This window comes from Neovison vison, chromosome 1 (genome assembly GCF_020171115.1).
Source record: "Neovison vison isolate M4711 chromosome 1, ASM_NN_V1, whole genome shotgun sequence".
NCBI lineage: Eukaryota > Metazoa > Chordata > Mammalia > Carnivora > Mustelidae > Neogale > Neogale vison.
In genome coordinates, this window is record NC_058091.1 from 239886244 (window position 1) to 239903568 (window position 17325).

The 17325-nt window shown below is 41.8% G+C and overlaps 1 long non-coding RNA gene and 1 other non-coding gene across 3 annotated transcripts; both read right to left on the reverse strand.

Moving 5' to 3' along the window:
- Positions 1 to 932: 932 nt before the first annotated feature.
- LOC122891076 lies at positions 933 to 16821 on the reverse strand. 2 transcript variants are annotated; one of them, XR_006381249.1, is made up of 8 exons: positions 16739 to 16821; positions 15346 to 15384; positions 14364 to 14465; positions 13749 to 13830; positions 12705 to 12780; positions 5234 to 5362; positions 4464 to 4610; positions 933 to 1273 (listed from the first exon to the last, which is right to left on the reverse strand). It is a non-coding gene; the product is annotated as an uncharacterized LOC122891076 (long non-coding RNA). The 2 variants fall into 2 exon arrangements; XR_006381248.1 differs by lacking the exon at positions 933 to 1273 and having other exon boundaries at positions 4195 to 4610.
- On the reverse strand, positions 12854 to 13053 carry LOC122898281. The gene has a single exon (XR_006382951.1). It is a non-coding gene; the product is annotated as a small nucleolar RNA SNORA74 (small nucleolar RNA).
- Positions 16822 to 17325: the final 504 nt, after the last annotated feature.

A 17325-nucleotide genomic window follows, 5' to 3' on the forward strand; every position in this document is an offset into this window, starting at 1 on the left:
CAACACGGACATCATCCTTATTATGGACTTGCTCCAGTAAAGTGAGAGTGGAAGTCAGACTGGAGGTGTATCAAAACAGGAGGATGGAAACTACCCAATGCAGGAAAGGTTTGGCTATGAAGACTGGAGAAAGCAGGGTGAGTTTTCCAATTTGCTAAAGTTTCGTGGGTTTAAAAAAAAAAAGAGTCTACTTTATTCTACAGAGAGCAGAAGCAGGAGGAGCAGAGGGAGAGAGTCTCAAGTGGACTCCACACTGGGCAGAGCCCAAGGCAAGGCTCTATCCCAGGACCCCAAGATCATGACCGGAGTCCCACGGTCAACTGCCTGTGCCACCCAGGTGCCCCTTACCACGGGAGTTTTGAGCACAATGAAAATGTTGGTAGGAAGAGTATTTTAGTAAAGTATTGGTTAAAGAAAAACAAGTTAGAGGGATGATTTGTAACAGACACTGAAATAGGATCCAGAGAAAGGAGACATGCCTTTAACAGGAGGCAAAGAGGAGATGTGGAATTTTCATTAGGTTTGGTTGAAGCCTTGGGAATTGAAGGTGACTTAAATTTTGCGACTAAGACGTCATTGAGGGCTAGAGTTGAATAAGGGACAATTAAAAAAAAAAGATTTTATTTATTCATGAGAGACAGAGAGAGGGAGGCAGAGGCAAAAACAGGCTCCCTATGGAGCAGAGAGCCCGACATGGGACTTGCACCCTGGGATCAGGACCCGCGCTAAGGTAGATGCTTAATTGACTGAGCCACCCAGGAACCCCAAGGGACAATTTTTATTTTTTTATTTAAAGATTTTATTTATTTGACAGAGAGAGATCACAAGTAGGCAGAAAGGCAGGCAGAGAGAGAGGAAGGGAAGCAGGCCCCCTGCTGAGCAGAGAGCCTGACTCGGGACTTGATCCCAGGACCCGGAGATCATGACCTGAGCCGAAGGCAGTGGCTCAACCCACTGAGCCACCCAGGCACCCCCCAAGGGACAATTTTTAAATAGCCATGGTGAAAAGAGTGTTACTGCAATCCCACATCTGCATTTACGTTGTATAACCATTAAGAACTGAGGCTCCTCCAAATTAAGTGATGTTTAAAGCCTACTGGGGTTAGCTCTGGAATGAAATTTTGGGGAATCCAAATTCCTCATTGAGTCTTGCGTCGTCCATTCAAAACCGTATCTGCCTTCCACTTGGTGAGACTTTTGACTCCAAGTAATCTTGGCTAAAACTTCCCTTTATGTTGTTTCGAGATCTTAGATGAAAGAAGAGGCTCTGCTCCTTTTGAAGAAACATGAATGCATTTTAGAACTAAGATATGCACTTACCCATGCTTTTGTATAAGGCTGTAATGCCATCTGGTGATCATACAAAGAAGGAAAGTCAAACTTTATCATTGAGTAATTATTTATTGAGGATCTGCTTAGTGGCTCATCAGCAAAAAGACACATTGGAAACCAAACTTAATACAAGATTTCAGTCATCAAATGCCTATTTCATGAAGGACACAGTACAAGGGTAGGGATTCAATGACCAATTGCCAACTCTTGAGGATCGTAGTCTGATGGCGAATGGACAAGGAGTCTGGCCTCAAGGTGGGTCTGGCTGTGAGTAGAGATGAATCAAGAGCTCTATACTATTTTGGGTGACTTGGGAGTAGGTGAGTTGTGCACCAGGGATGGTGAAGAATGTGACTATAAAGCAAGAATTTCTGCTAAGACTTTGGAAGGTCTAAGTGACAGCTTGGTACAGCTAAGTTATATAAGACTTTAAACACCAGGAAAGAGTTTGGATTTGAGCTGATAATGAAGACCTTTTACAGTTTTGCACAGGAGACATATTGAGGACATATATTCTGATACCACACAATCATTAGGCAGCTGATAATGCTTTCTAATTATTATCAAATTTTGAGGATAGGTACCATTATTCCTGTTTTATGTAAGAGATTAAGAAGCTTGCAGGTGATGCAGCTAAACAGTGACAAAAGCCAGAATCTGAACCCAGTTCTATATCAGTCCAAACACAGAGCTTTTGAGCATTTTGATACTGCCTTCACCAGAGCTGTAGTCTCAGAATCTCTTGACAGTCCACCATCTACTTATTTTTTTTAACAGATTTAATGCCCTGAAACCAGGTCATCCCTCTAATTTAAGCTATTTAAAAAGAGAGAACTGTTAACCAATGGCTCTTTTAGTAATGGCATGGCAGGGAGGGCAGGCAAGAGGGGGTTTAGGAAGGAATTTTTGAGTAGATAATACAAGTTTTCCCCAACTTAAAGGTAACCCACTTACCAATCATTTCTTTTGTATTCTAAGGATTTTCTATAAAGAAACTTTGTGTATATGTATATGCTTGTGGTTTACTAAAGATGGCCACAAATTCTTTGCCACGCTTCTCATAGTGGAATCAATTTCCACTCTGCCTGCATCTGGAAGGGCCCTACAAATGGCTTTGACCAATAGAACGCAGAAGTGACTTTTTTTTTCCACAGAAGAGAAGAGATAAAAATTTTAAGATTTTTTTTCACCCACTTGGAACCCAGTTGCCATGTGAGATACCCAACCACTATAAAGAGGTCACACTGAAAGAACCAAAGTACGTCAAATCTATAGCTCCTACTTTATGAAGACTCCCAACAGCCAGAGCTCTAGCTGAGTCCATGTAGAACACAACCACCCAGCTGAGCCCTATCAACTGGAAGAATTTTAATACTTGTTTGAACCACTAAGTTTTAAGGTGGTTTGTTACATAGTGATACACTAAATGAAGATTTATTTACTTTTTTAATACTTTAATAGTAATCTCTGGGGCGCCTGGGTGGCTCAGTGGGTTAAAGCCTCTGCTTTCGGCTCAGGTCATGATCCCAGGGTCCTGGGATCGAGCCCCACATCGGGCTCTCTGCTCAGCGGGGAGCCTGCTTCCTCCTCTCTCTCTGCCTGCCTCTCTGCCTGCTTGTGATCTCTGTCTATCAAAGAAATAAATAAAATATTTAAAAAAAAAAAAAGTAATCTCTATGCCCAGTGTGGGGCTTGAACTCATGAGCCTGAAACCAAGTTGTGTGCTCTGCTGACGGAGCCAGCCAGGTGCCCTTCCATACAGAAGTTTGAAAATCTAGTCACATAGGGGTGCCTGGGTGGCTCAGTGGGTTAAAGCCTCTGCCTTCGGCTCAGGTCATGATCCCAGGGTCCTGGGATCGAGCCCCGCATCGGGCTCTCGGCTCAGCAGGGAGCCTGCTTCCCCCGCTCTCTCTGCCTACTTGTGATCTGTCTGTCAAATAAATAAATAAAATCTTAAAAAAAAAAAAATCTAGTCACATAACTCCTTCCTTTTAAGTACTCCTCATTTTTTTTTTTTTTAAACTTGGAAGGCAAAGGTACTATATTACACAATTAAAAGATAAACCATGCTTTCTTATTGTACTTTTTAAACATTGTTCAGAGTCCATTTCTGGACTTCCTTTTATCTGTTCTATTCATTGAGTAAGCTATTCAGTTGCCAGTATCAACATTTTACTCTTTTTGTAACGTTTTAACATCTGGTAGGGCTAGTTATCCTTTATGATTCTAATTTCTCACAATATTATGATTATTCTTATTTTTCCATGTGAATGTTATAATCATCTTATGTAGTTACAAAATTCATCCTGTTACTTTTATTGGAATTTTTATAAACTTACAGTTTTCTTTAGGAGATTTATCTTTATGTTGAAATTTCTTGGACATGGTATGATTTACACTGAGGGTCTCATTTGTGTCTGTCAGTATTTTAATATTTTCTTCATCTGTAACCTCTGTACATCTATCTAATTATTCCTATCTTTATTTTCCTTCCAAGTTATCTTCAAACCTATTATTTGTTACTTCAATGGACCACTTTCAGTTGATACCCATAGATATATTTCCAAGTAAACTTACCATCTATGAGTCATTTTCTCTAACTACCTTTGGTAGTAACTTTGAACAAAGCTCTTTTCTTTTTCTTTCTTTCTTTTTTTTTTTTAAAAAGATTTTATGTATTTATTGGACAGAGAGACACAAGCAGGGCGAGTGGGAGAAGGAGAAGCAGGCTCCTCCCAGGACCCTGGGATCATGACCTGAGCCAAAGGCAGTTGATTAAAAACTGAACCACCCAGGTGCCCCTCTTTTCTCTTTTTTTAATGGGATCATTTCTAGGGTTTCTTCATTAAGCATCACACAGCCTTTTGGGTAAGACACTTTTAATAGGTTAGGAATGTTGATCCTCAGCAATTTTAACAAATGCTATTTTAGCATGTAGGGAGATTATACTTGATATATTGTTGAAATAATCTTGGAATAACTTTTCCGTGTTGTATTATTTGTAACAAGGTTTATAATATGTATCTATAAAGTCTTTATGCCCTTAATTTAGCAGTTGTACTACTATGCATGTAAAATTAAAATGGGAACCCTACTCTACCCCAACCTTAAAAAAGTAATCTTTGGAGCACCTGGTTGGATCATTAGGTGGTTGAAGGTCCAACTCTTCATTCAGGTCATGATCTCAGGCTGGTGACATGGAGTCCAACATCGGGATCTGCAGAGGCCTGGAGCCTGCTTAAGATTCTCTCTCTCCCGCTTCCCACCACATTCTTTCTCTTAAAAAAAAAAAAAAAAAAAAAAAAAAGGCAAATATTTCAGGAATGTTTTACGGTCTCAGAATTCTTATTCTGACCCTCACTGAACCCATAGTTTAGTAGGGCCAGCACTGAAAAATTTTAATAAAATGTGACAAACACTATCATAGGGCAAGTCTGGGTGTGGGAATGTGACCCACTGAGGCCTTCCAGAGGGGCATTTTTAAAAAACCTGAGATTCAGAGGCGGTATGACAGGAGGAATGAAGTAGATGGATGCTAAAAGCAAGGCTAACGGTTTGTCTCTATATGTTCTTTGTATGCTAAGAACAAAAGGAAGCCTCCTCACGCTTCAGCAATAGTGGCCAAGATGCTGATAGACTGAAAGAAGGTCTTTGGCATTTGGAATGGTTTTAAGAAACTAGAAGAAACTGGCACTTAAGTAGTTCATCAAAGATATTAATCCTTAATCTGAATGAGTTTGATGATTGAAAAAGTCAGCAGATATTCATTAGAATTAGTTGGAAAGACCTGTAGGCACCGTACTTAAAAGTTCCAAATCAAACACTAGCTTTGGAACTAGATTAAATTAACACCACAGTAGTTCCGACCCACTGTGTGACCTTGGGCAAATAACAGCAGTACCTTGCAGGCCTGATGAGAGGATTAAGATATGTAGAATGAGTTTACAATTCTGGCACATCACCAACACGCAGTAAATGTTGTCAGTGTTGCAAAGCACCACATGTCCTGCAGTTTACTTACAGGAATATCCTAAAATGACAAAATGCATAGATTCACAGGTTATTTACTTTTATAGAGCCCCAGAGTAAACATGTTAACATTATCCACTTAAGTCTGGTTATAACCTACATTTTATTTTTTTTTTTTTTAAAGATTTTATTTATTTATTTGACAGAGAGAGAGATCACAAGTAGGCAGAGAGAGAGAGGAGGAAGCCGGCTCCCTGCTGAGCAGAGAGCCTGATGCGGGACTCGATCCCAGGACCCTGAGATCATGACCTGAGCCGAAGGCAGCGGCTTAACCCACTGAGCCACTGAGCCACCTATAACCTACATTTTAATCTGTCACCTACTTGTCAGCACATGACCACTAGTTAGAGAAGTTTTCTAGTTGTAATTTACACACAAAGCTGTTTCACAGCTTTTAACTATAAAGACATAGATTACTAAAAACAGTAACAAAAGGCCACACATATATTTTAGTTAACAGATGTCTCAAATTGGAACAGATCTGCAAATCTATTATTTTCATTCAATACTTTCTGAAGTTAAATTTAGTCTTAAATAGTTGTGCACTAAATTACATCTTTACAGTCCAAGAGCAAATGCTTTGGAAATCAGATGCCATTGTTTTCATAATTTTTTTCTTTCAAACGGTTAAACAAAACCAGCACTGTTGATACCCTCACTTACTGTGGTAATCTTAAAAAGGAGGATATGCCAAAGGCATTACTCTATTTTGGATACATTTTGACACAAAGATATTCATATTTATCAGCAGAAGGTCTTTAGTCAGCTGTCAGCTGAATTGAGGCTGCTTGGCTGTATGGGAAGTGAGGAAACCTTGAGAAGCTGGTGAATAATACCTTTCAAAGGACTCTTAAACACGGCATCTGCAGATTCTGATTAGCTAGCTCTGTGGGAAGCCATGGTGCAAAGATACTTGGAACAGGTATTCAGACACTCAGGCAAGGTGGCTTCTCTGCAGAAGGGCTGTCTGAGCTAAGATCTCAAAGGAGACAAAGTGGAGAAGATGGAACCAGAAAGAAAAACAACATGTGCAGAGACCTAAGAAAACGCTTATCAAGGACCGAAAGAAACCAGTGTGGCCAGAAGTGAATCTGAGGGTAGTAAAGATGAGGAGATGAGAGCGCTAAGGGGTATACTGTATAAGGTCTGACAGGCCATGTTAAGGTAAGCAGGGACTATTTATTGTCTATTACTCACCCTCAATGTCTAGCAGAGTTCATTTAATAAAGGCTATAAACCCATTAAAAGTGTGAAATAAATGACAGCCTTTGATAAGATATGTAATTAGCATAGGTCATTGTCTTCCTCTAACTCAGTACTGGAGATTACAGAAACAAGTAAGTTAAAGATACAAAGAGACGTTGGAGGAACTAACTGATCAGGACTGCCTACTACAGAGGGGCAAGAAATGGAAGCCTAGCAGAGATAAGGGCAGAGTGCCAAGAGAGTAGGGGTAGTGCAGGCTGGGACAGAATTTTTCTATTCTGCGTTTTCTCCTCCTGCTCATTGCGTCACATCTTTCACTGGCAGGGTGGCCAGCACCTTGCAACCCTACTTAGCCCCTGGAGTTCTCCTACAGAGTACTCAACTGAGGAGGAGAGAAAGTTCTGCTAGCAGCTACTCTGGTAAAGCCCAGATTCCAAGGCAGAGGCTTTGTGCCTCGAGGGATTCTCTACCCTCCAACCCATTCCGGCACCAAAGCCTGAGCTTAGGTCCTCCTTTTTACTGTGAGCTCCGAGTAAAAAAAGAGTAAAAAGAATCAACTATCACATCCGCTAGAAAAGCAAACAAAGCCAACCAGTATGCTAGATGAGACAAAATAAATGACTATAGAGGGGCACCTGGGTGGCTCAGTGGGTTAAAGCCTCTGCCTTTGGCTCAGGTCGTGATCCCAGGGTCCTGGGATTAAGCCCTGCATCGGGTTCTCTGTCAGGCAGGGAGCATGCTTCCTCCTCTCTCCTGTCAGCCTCTCTATCTACTTGTGATCTCTGTCTGTCAAATAAATAAATAAAATCTTTTTTAAAAAAAAAATGACTATAGAATAAAAGGTGATGAATATTAAAAATGGAATATTTATAAAATATGGGTAACAGTGAATTAAGGATCCTGGTTATACAGTTCATTGTTCTACCAGCAGACAAGAGCCTAGGAAGCAACAGCACCTTAGTATCAAGAGCATACCTAGTGCCCAAATCTTGTTCCTTAATGCCATTTACCAATAAAGGAAGCAGGGGTCCCTCGACAAATGCTTGACACTGAGACAGGAAAGATACAAGATAAACACGGAGCATCTTAATAGTGCCATAAAGTGAGAAGCACTTAAAAACCAAAACCCCACAATGATGGAGGTATACTGAAGGGATACAGTGGCCAAACAAAGCTCCCAAACGTCAAAGCTGGAACACAACAAAATAAAGTATTATTGGACTACTTTCCAAAGCATAACAGAAATATCCATGAGTTCATAGTGGTATAAATAAATTGAATGAGAGATCAATTTATTTCTTAAGAATTCCAAGTAACCAGGCACCTGGGTGGCTCAGTCATTAAGCATCTGCCTTTGGCTCAAGACCCGATCCCAGAGTCCTGGGATCAAGCCCAACATTGGGCTCCCTGCTCAGCGGGAAGCCTTCTTCTCCCTCTTCCACTCCCCCTGCTTGTGTTCCTTCTCTGCCTGTGTCTGTCAAATAAATAAATAAAATCTAAAAAATAATTTTAAAAAATCCAATTAACCTATCTAGATATTATTCCACCTTCAAAAGAGAGTACAACCCTTGTCTTTTAAGTGTTTGTTGCACATGTGATTTCATTCCAAAGCACACAGAATTGGGTCAGGGGGAGTAACTCTACAGTGGAGAAATTTGGCAAGACAGATCTCACCCAGCTGATCAAGGTAACAGCAACACTAATAAGTCATCCTGATAGAAATAGAATGGAAATTTACCTCTATGGTCTTCCTCTCAAAATCTCTTAAGCCCAGCTTATTCATGAGAAAAACTCAATCCTAATTGAGGGACTTTCTACAAAACACCTTACTCAAATTCAAGGTAATCAAAAACAAGCAAGTCTAAGAAGCTGTCATAGCTAAAAGGAACCTAAGGAGGGGCACCTAGCTGGCTCAGTTGGTAAAGCGTGACACTTTATCTCAGGGGTGTAAGTTCAAGCCACACGCTGGGCATAGAAGTAACTTCAGTACAAAATTTTTAAAAAATTAATAAATTGGGGTGACTGGGTGCCTCAGTGGGTTAAAGCCTCTCCCTTTGGCTCAGGTCATGATCCCAGGGTCCTGGGATGGAGCCCTGCGTAGGGCTCTGCTCAGCGGGGAGCCTGCTTCCCCTTCTCTGCTGGGCTCTCTGTCTACTTGTGATCTGTCTGTCAAATGAATAAAATCTTAAATAATAATAAATAAATAAATAAATAATTTTTAAAAAGGAGCCCAAGGAGGTATAATAACTAAATGTAATATCCTCAAAGAGATCTTGGAACAAAGGACATTAAGTAAAAACTAAGGAGGGGCATATCATGGCTTAGTGGGTTAAGCCTCTGCCTTCAGCCCAGGTCCTGAGTTCAGCCTGCTGCTCTGCCTACTTGTGATCTCTCCCTCTCTGTCAAATAAATAAATGAAATCTTAAAAAACAAAACAAGTGAACAAAAAAAACTAAGGAAATGTGAATAACTAAGGAAATGTATAGACTTAGGTAATAGTAACGTATCTATATTAGCCCCCTATTTTGTGATAAATGAACTACACTAGTGTAAAATGTTATTAGAGGAAACTGGGTGTAAGGTACATGGGAATTCTTTGTACTAATCTTCACAGCCTTTCTGTACATCTACAATTATTCTAAAATAAAATAAATTTCAAGGTCCATTTTATTAGCCTTTTCTAAGGCAGTAAAGTCACCCTTAACAAGTAGTACAAAATGTTCTAATATTCCAAAGAGCCTTGGAGAACAGGGAGGGCCAAAGTAACAGGCTTCTTTGAGCCAGACCTTAGGATATATGACCCAGCAAGCTGGCTTATTGTTTTTAAATAGCAATAAAGAGAAAGAATTGCTAAGCAGACATTCTAAGTATTACAGTTGATTTGTTAATTCAGTGAAATTGTTTTCCAAGAGAATATTGACAGGTCCATTAACTGGAGCTGTTCAAAAAGCCCTAATTAAGCAACAAGATTCAAGGAGTCACTGTCACTCTTTTAAGTACTTAATTAGTTGCTCTTATGGGATTGTTTTCTTTTGTGTGAATTCCTAGGCAGTGATCCACCTTGCTGTGTCCTTTGGGGCCTGCACAATTTATTTCTCTGGGGTTCTATTTACCTGATAACAATTTGAGACGTAATCCACAATTGTATTTATTTATTTTAAGATTTTATTTATTTATTTGACAGAGAGATCACAAGCAAGCAGAGGCAGGTCGAGAGAGAGGAAGGGAAGCAGGCTCCATCCCAGGACCCTGGTATCATGACCTGAGTAGGGGCTTTAACCCACTGAGCCACCTAGGTGCCCCAAAATCCACAATTTTAATGTGAAAGTCCACTGACAGCAATTTCAACCCTGAAGGAAGGGAAGTAAATTACAGATAGGCACCAAGGATGGTCTACTCAATACTTGCGGCTCCCTTATCCCCCTGCCTTAGTTTTTCCTCTTAGTATGGCATAGGACTGAGCCTTGAAACTTGAGCAGGACAATTAAGAGGGTCACTGTGTCTCCTAATTGCTACCTACAACAGGAGGTGGCAGCTTGGAGTTAAAGAGTTACTTTGAAATGTTTTACTTCATCATCTTTTATTTCCTCACCAGGAAATTAAAAAAAAAAAAATCAAGTCAACAGGGAATAGTAGGTGACTAATTAACTTCACTTATCAAGTAGGAAATCCCATTACATTATTTTAATGTGCATGATTAAGCCACTGAAATCTCTTGGGATATTGAATACAGGCACAGATATCAGTGAATCATCCTTTTCAAGTGGCAACAACGACGCATCCTCCGTCCACCTGGGTAGCCTTAACAGTGGTCAGGAAGATGATCTGGATGCTCAGAGGAGCTTACCATCCCAGATTTTAAACCCTGACATCATGACAAAAGTCATCCTCCTTCCTTAGGGACTATTTCTATTTCACTACCTAGGACTGAAGCTGTGATCAGGCTCTGCTGGAAATGAAAACTGCTGTTTTTTCTTAGAACCTCTCCTTTGGGAATATATTAAAAATGAAGAGAATCACTACAACAAAAGCAAGCTGTGCAAAGAGTATATACAACAAACTCCAAACACAAGAATTGAGGACTAATCTACTGCTGGATTACTAAAGTCCTCTAAAAGAGGTAGAGTTCAAGGGCAGAGTGCTAAAGGCTTGCTGTAAGGCAAAGGTATTGATAACCTGGAATTTTTCAGAGACGTGTTGGTACTGGGCCTGAACCTGTCACTGATGAGCTGGCAATCTTTAAGGCCTGAATTTCATTTTCTATAACAGGGATTGGTAAACTCTAGCTCACAGGCCAATTTTGGCCTGCCAATCTGTTTTTGAAAACCTCTGAAGCACAGAGTGAAGGGGGGAAATTTTTAGTTATAACCCTGAAAACTTTACAAAATTCCAATTTCAGTGTCCATTAATAAAGTTTTATTGGAACACAGCAATGCTCACTAGTTGACACACTGTCTATGCCTATGGCTGCTCTCTTATTCCAAGTGCAGAACTGAGCAGTTACCAGAGACTATGGTGCTCAAGTCTAAAATATTGTCTGGCCTTTTACAGCAAGTTTGCCAACCCCTGCTCCAGAACAGCGGTGTATAACAAAACTTTCCACATTGGTGGAAATGTTCTTGGAGCTGTCCAAGATGGTAGTCACTAAATACTGAGATGGAAAAGCAGACTTAGTTTTTGTCAGTTGAACAGTCTTATGTATTGCATAGCACAGCTCTAGAAAATGAGACTTTAGTTTAAGCCTTGGACTTCAGATCAAGTATTCTCTAATATTCTCGTACTCTACATAATTTTTTAGAACTCATATACAGTTTTTAATCATATACATTTTTTCCACCTGTAAAGAAAACCTGTTCTTAAAAAAATTTTCTTTCTTTTAATGTAAGCTTTACAAACAATGTGGGGCTTGAACTCCGGATCCTGAGATGAAGAGTCGCATGCTCTTAAAAAAAAAAAAAAAAAAAATCACATGCTCTACGATGCTCTACAGACTGAGCCAGCCAGGAGCCCAAGAACACTTCACTTTATATTTTAACTTTACCCTCACACTACTACCACACTCTCACCATTTCTGATACCAGATGTGTGTGTGGGTTTTTCCCCACACCAAGCAAATCTGTGTCACCAGCTGGGTGTCCTACAGTTTCACTCAATTCTGACACTCTATATACCTGGAGTATCATCAGACCTCACAGGTTAAGGGCACAGTTTAACAAGACTGCCCCTCCCTCACTTCAAATGCCAATCACAAGTTCAAGTTGTTACCAGTGAACAAGTTTTGACCAGTCTCTGATATAAATCAATCAGAGGTTCCCATAAACTACCCCTTCAGGTTTGATTAATTTGCTAGAGTAGTCTCAGAACTCAGGAAAATGGCTTCCTTACTGTTTACCAGTTTATTTTAAAGGGATGAGAAAGGCTCTAGATAAACATCTAGATGGGAGATGAACAGGGCAAGGCTATGTGGAAAGGGGCAATGAGCTTCCATGCCTTCTCTGGTATACTAATCTCCCAGCCCCTCCAAGTGTTCACCAACCTGCAAGTTCCCTAAACCCCACACTAGTAGGATTTTTATGGAGGCTTCATCATGTGGGAATGATCAATTATTACTCCCATTTCCAGCCCCTTTCCCCTTTCTGAAGAACGCAGGTGGGGCTGAAACTTCCAAGCTTCTAATCATTGCTTGGCCTTTCTCGTGACCAGCCTTATTAGAACAGGACATTCCTTCCAATCACCCACGAAATTTCTGGATTTAGGAGCTCAGTGTCAGGAATCAGAGTCAAAGACCAAATGATAGAACAAAAGATGCTCCTAGTGTTCTTATCATTTAGGGAACTTTGGGTTTTGGGACTTCTGAGGCCCCTGGGTGGCTCAGTTGGTTGGGCATCTGCCTTCGGCTCAGTTCATGACCCCAGGGTCCTGGGATCAAGCACCACATCGGGCTCCCTGCTCAGCAGGAAGCCTGCTTCTCCCCCTCCAATAAATAAATAAAATCTTTTAAAAAAAAAAAAAGTTTTGGGAATTATGTGCCCAGAATGGGAGCAGAGGCCAATACAGATATTTTTTGTTATTACACACCACCCATCTGAGCTGAAACAAGTTTATGAGAACCTACCCAACAAAAGGGACTATATTACCTATCCTGGTGTCACATAGGGCTGTCAGACATCTGAGGTCCTGATGGAGGCAGATTTCTCTCTCAGGTAAAGGCATCTAGGATTCAAAGAGGAAAGGAATGACAAACTATCCCTAAGATAGGGTCCTCTCCTCAAAGAAAAAACAAAAAACTGTTTGCACCCAGACTAGGACCAACTCCACAGAAGGAGTTACTCCACTCTCAGAGGTGCAAAACGCTGCCCGGGAGTACTTAGCCAAAACACCAAAACAGTGCTTGGAGCCAGACCTCAATAAAGCAGCGTTTGCTCTTCCAACAGTGTAACACCATCCAAGGTACCACATTAGCCTGGATAGCTGACAACCACTGGGTGACTCCCAAAGCAGCTACCCAGTCACTCATGTAGAAGATGGATACAGGTATCCTCAAGAATTTAATGTTGACTGCAAACCACAAGCCTGGAAGCAGTGATGGCAGACTTTGCTGCCAAGCCCTTTAAACAAATAGGAAACAGGAACCCCTTTCCCATGCCTTCGGTCATTCTGTCCACCATTCACAGAATTTCTGCTATGTGCCAGGCACTATGACTGGGATCTAGCAGTGAATACCCAAGATACACCATCCTTTCTTTTTTTAAAAGATTTTATTTATTTATTTGACAGACAGATTTCATAAGTAGGCAGAGAGACAGGCTGAGAGATGGGGAAGCAGGCTCCCCGCTGAGCAGAGAGCCCAATACGGGGTTCGATCCCAAAACCCTGGGATCATGACCTGAGCCCAAGGCAGAGGCTTTAACCCACTGAGCCACCCAGGTGCCACCACACTGTTCTTTCTTTCCTGGACTTTATAATCTCCTTATACATTCTACAGATGTAATGGTACAGATAATCTCAGAGATCCTAAATGCCTTCAGACCATAACCACCAATATCCCACTTAGCCTTTCACTGCTTAGAGGCTGAACTTGTTAGAGGGCAAATATTGGTGATGTTGCTTTCTGATGGATACCAACTAGCAAACAGGACTGTCACACAGGAAGCAGTCACTGAATAGGGAGGGACATTTACCTGAGAATGCCATACCGACACTTCACCAGCCACTAATTTCCTCTCTTCAGGAGGGCCAATGATGCCCTACTTTCAAGTCATCCTAAAAAAGAAAAAGATTTCACGGTTCAACACCCTATACTAAAACAGCAGCTCCTGAAGCTGCTTTTCTGTAGAAATGGAAACAATGCTGTCTGCCATTTATGATTTACCCTATTTTCAATACCTTTCAGAATTACTTCCCATCATCTTTTTATTGCCTAGAATTACCATTAAAGCTAACCGTTCCCCCAAACCCTCTAGGTATCTCCACTCCTAAGACCCCATTTGTATGAACATCTGAGGTATTCACACAAAGCAATCAACATTAAGCTAAAGGAACCCTTTTTAGGGAAAGGCAATTGATAGAACAAAGCTACCTTTTATAGGGGCGCCTGGGTGGCTGAGTGGGTTAAAGCCTCAGCCTTCCGCTCAGATCATGAGCCCAGGGTCTTGGGATCAAGCCCTGCACCGGGCTCTCTGCCTGCCTCTCTACTTGTGATTTCTGTCCGTCAAATAAATAAATAAAATCTTAAAAAAAAAAAAAAAAAAAAGCTAGCTTTTATAAATAACTCCCCTGCCTCCTAACATCCTCACCAGTTCCGCAGTGGAATCCAGGATGTCACTTTCCACAGAAGCAGCAACTAAGTCAGCCTTATTGGATAATCCCCAGCATCACCCTGAGTGGTAAGTATTTGCCTAGAACCGAGAAGCATCTCTTCTCAGAAAATTAGTGATCCAAAACAAAATCACTACAAAAAGGGACACAGTATTTACTGCTCCAAAGGACTCTGTTCATTCCTGAAAATCAGTAAGAAACTCACAAAAATATATTATCAGCCTAAAGAAGAAATTAGTATGGTTGTAGCTAGGCCTACTGCCTAGAGCCTCTCAGTCTACTGGTATTTTTCTCTTTTATTAAAGAGCCAGAGAAAAATGCCCATAATTTTAAAGCAACTTCACACCAAAATTTCCCTAATCAGGCATTCCTATAGGTAACTACATCTATGAAACCCCCCACAAAGGGATCAGCATGACTAGCTCTGTATGGTACAGGAGTGGGGACCAGGCACTTTGATTTGCAACTGAAAAATTGCAAAAATCCCATTAACTTTTTTCCCTGTACACCCCCCCCACCCTGCTCTGGAGCATCTGGCAGGCACTCAAACAATAACAAGGGGACTTTCTCCCTCAACTTCTACATTACTCATGGCTTGTTTACCTTTGTTCCCATTTCCAAGCAATGCTTCAAGTAACTTCATACTAGCCAAACCTGTTGAACAAGAACCACTCAAAAAAAAAAAAAAAAAAAAAAAAAACCAAACCACCACTCAAAAAGATTTGGATTTTTAGGTGTCCCCCTGCAAAATCATTCCCTTACAGATTTAACCTTTGTGAATAAGCAATTATGCTGGCATCCCGGTATAGTTAATAACAGAGTTGGCATGAACCAGGCCCAGAATGCCAACCAGCTGTCGGCTGCTTCTCTCCCAGCAGTGTAACACTTACCTAGGTACAGGTCAACCTAGGCAGCTGCCTACCGCTGGGGCAGAAGGCAGGTGAATGAAGTTGCACTCACCTGGTGCTGCCTCTGTCCAAAGCCCATGCCTGTCCCCCTCTGCAATTGAAGCATGCCAGGTTAGAGTTAGCCAACAGTAGTGAACACTTATGTGAAGTTCAAGACCTCTGCCCGCAAACTGTAGAACTTATTTCTGAGTCACAGAAATAGGCAATAAAACAAAAACCTTTTCCTTGGTTAGCTTTATTTTCTCACATCATTTGTTACCCATGTGCCACAGCAACTAAACAGGGGGATTTTTTTTAACATTCTATTTTTAAGTTATTTTCACTCAACATGTGGCTTGCACTTAACAACCCTGAGATCAAGAGTTGTATCCTCTAGCGACTAAGCCAGCTGGGGCCCCTCAACAGCAGCATATTAAGGGTCTAGTCAACAAGTAGAAGGAACCTTGGCTCTATCACTTAACAGCTAACAATGAACAAGTCATTTAATCTCTTCACACCTCCCAGTCTCATTCGTAAAATGGGAATGTTATCAATAATACTCTGTACACAAGCTGGTTGTTAGATCTAAAAAGAATATAAATTAAGCCTAAGAATATCTGGTATAGAATATGTGGTCAATAAACACTTGCTGTTATCAAAAGCTACATTCCAGGAAAGGAGATGAGGAATTAGGGGGGAATAGAAGTGGAAAAATTATTCTGGGAGAGCAATGGGCAGTGAAAATCGTGAAGGATGGTTAGAACTAGACTGGAGAGGATGTGGATTATGAGACCTTTTGAGGAACAATAAAAGCAGTACTTTATAAAAACCGGATGTGATAATGGGTATGGAAGGAACTGGAAACAAGCTGCCATTCCTGCTAATGACCTCAACTACTGGTTGAAAGCAGCAACCAAAACGTTTGCAAGAATGTTAATAAATATTCTTAACCCACTCACCATAGTAATTTACCTTATTTACATAAGATTAGGGTTTCTAAGACAATACCTTTTTCCAACCAAGCTTTAATTTCACTCTTAACCAACTCCAAACAATTGAGAGAAAAGGTAAAATAGAGGGGGCTTATCTTTCAGGTCTAAAAATGAATCTTGAAACAGTCTGCCCCTTTCAGGGGCTTGGGTTGAACGACCTGACCGAGCTCCACCCGGACACGTGCTCATCACAAATGTTCCCCAGCCCCTGGCCCTAGCGCCAGGCGGTCCGGGAAGCGAGGCTCTCAGACCGGATCTAGGTGACTCTCCAAGGACAAGAAGGATGGTAGAAAACAGGGGGCGACTCTAGGGCTACATTTTCCCAGCGACTCTTCGAGATGCCCTCCAAACCTAGGGTCATGGTGGAACGAACCCCAATTTCATTCCGAGTCCAAGAAGAAGCCTCCCCACCGCTGCCTCTCGCCCCGAACTGGTAAACCTCTAGGGCTTCTCCCCGCTCGGCCCTTAACTCACCCGCACGTGTCTGGGAGCTCGGCCGGGGTACTCCCGCCAGAGCAGAGGCCGCAGGGGAAAGGACAGCACGAAGCGGAGGGAAGCCCCGCCTCGGGGCGGATACTGAGCAGGCCCTCAGTGGGCGGGGCCCGGAAGCCCCGCCTAGGAAAGTCCGGGTTAGAAAAATGCGGGAGCGGTGGCGGAGGTGAGCTAACTCCTTAGAGTAGCTAGCACCTCACAATAAAAGGGGCAGGAATCTGCACGAGGGCTACCTTTATTTGACTCCCATCCCGTTTGTTACTTACGGATGGGAGGGAGCATTAGGTTTGGACGTGCTAAAGACTAAACTTGGGGTGTCCGAAGGGAGGCCGTGCTTCTACCTGCACACAGCGAGTGCCCGTGGGACGCCTGTTCCTCTCGCTCGTGTGGTGCCTTTGAGTTCCTGCGGGAGCAGCTCACGCTTTTTCCACCTTCCGCTCAGATCTATCAGGCTTTCTCCAGTAGCTTTGTCCCTCGGCTGATGGTTCGTTCACCTGCATAGGTCACCTCAGTTTTCAGGTTCTCTCCAGAAGATTTTCCAGTAGATGATGCCTGGCACCCCTCCAGCC